We start from the raw sequence: 1,820 nt of genomic DNA, 5'->3' as shown, positions 1-1,820 counted from the left end.
CTGTAAATGTTTTGGGTGGAATATATCAACGTACATCTCGCGGTAAGAGACGTGTGAAAATAAATATGGAAAGCCGAAATGTCACGCAATTGAACAGAGAAGATATTAATGGCGTTCCAGTGGGTTCTCGACGAACAATCACTCTAAGTTATAAAGTAATTAATGTAAATGAATCTCCGCTACGAAATTAATTAAAAAACCTGTGCACCTAAAATGCAATGTTTAAAGCAAAAGCTTTGAGCTTTTACGGATGCCTGAGCAAGTTTTTTAATTTTGCTAAGCAACCTATTTTGTTATGGATTCAACTGTTCTTTCCAACTTAATTTTGTTTCTTCAAACTACTAACTAAGAAGTGACTGTATTAACCTAAGGCTCACGAGAACCTGGTTTTTGAAGGAAGGAAACGATTGATGAGTTTCGATTTACAATGGCATCTGTTTTTTTTTATCGGTGAATGGTTACTCTCTAGAAAGATTTGTGTCAGCAATTACTCCGCTTCTGATTAGTGCCGCGAAAGCGGAATTGGATGTTTTGTAACTGGCGCGACTTTCAATTCAAATTTAATGTTCACACACTGATTAAATATTAAATAAATATAATAATGATAATGTAGGCGCAACAATTAGAAATGTTTGAAAAGTAAAGAATCATTTTTTCCAGCACACTTTTTTAAAATAATATTATTTAAGACCGAAAAAACATTTAAAATGAGACAAAATATAGGGGAAAGTTTTCCAATTGTATTGTGTCTTGAGTGAAGTAAAGTTAACATAATTAATTCTGAGGTTACAGCCTGTTTTAAACACCTTATGTCCAGCGGAGGGAGACCCCTAGCAGAATCCAATGCGGAGCCCCGAACTTTGTGCCCGGGGGACGACGCCTCCTTCATAATTAACAACAATTTAAATTGAATTATTTCGTCGCTTTTTCACTTTTATGCCAAAATGTAGCAAAATGCGCTTCAATTTAAACAATTCTCAAAACTTTTCACCAAGAAAATTTAAATTTCATCAAGATAATATACTCTATAGAACAATGCTCTCTTCCAATGCTTTAAATTATGGCTCTAAACAGTAACGCTGATCCTTCTTCTAATCGCAGATGTAGTGGTAACGCCATTCATCGATCAACCAAGAAATATGAAAACTGTATCACATACGGTCCATCTACTGAACTAACTCGAAACGCAATCGCACTTGATTTTGAAATTTTTTTATTCTATTCTGGTCTTCAGAGTAATATTATTTTCAATAAAAAAATTTGTATGAAAAAACAAAAGAGCAATCGAATATACAAAAAAATAATGAAATCATTCACCAAAGAAATGAATTTACGAATAAAAGGATTAATAATCTTCCAGGAAAGACAAATTTTCAACCGCATACTTGAATTTTTAACTGAAAAAGATAAAGTAACCAAAAATGGAGTAATAAAATTTTTGGTAAAAAAATTATTACTCTTTAAAAAAAAGTTTCAACAAAATATTTAAATTTGAGCAAAAAATTAATTTTGTAAACAAGTAATTCAATTTCTATATGAATATTATTCTACCTAAAACAGGGATAAAAGATTTGAAAAATTAATACTGAAACAACGGAGAGCGAATTTTTAAGGAAATATATCAATTTTAAACAAAATACGGGTACATCATGAGTTTGAAAAACAAATATATAAGAACGAAAAAAAAAATTTTGCAGCAAAAAAGTTTAATTTCCAGCAAACTACATGAACTTTCTACCATGTAGTTGATTTTCTTCTTAAAAGATACATTTTTTTATGAAAAATCGAATGCCAATTTTCAAGCAGAGAAGAATTTCAGG

Source organism: Belonocnema kinseyi, chromosome 2 (assembly GCF_010883055.1).
Source record: "Belonocnema kinseyi isolate 2016_QV_RU_SX_M_011 chromosome 2, B_treatae_v1, whole genome shotgun sequence".
Lineage (NCBI taxonomy): Eukaryota > Metazoa > Arthropoda > Insecta > Hymenoptera > Cynipidae > Belonocnema > Belonocnema kinseyi.
This window is presented reverse-complemented; position numbering follows the sequence as displayed.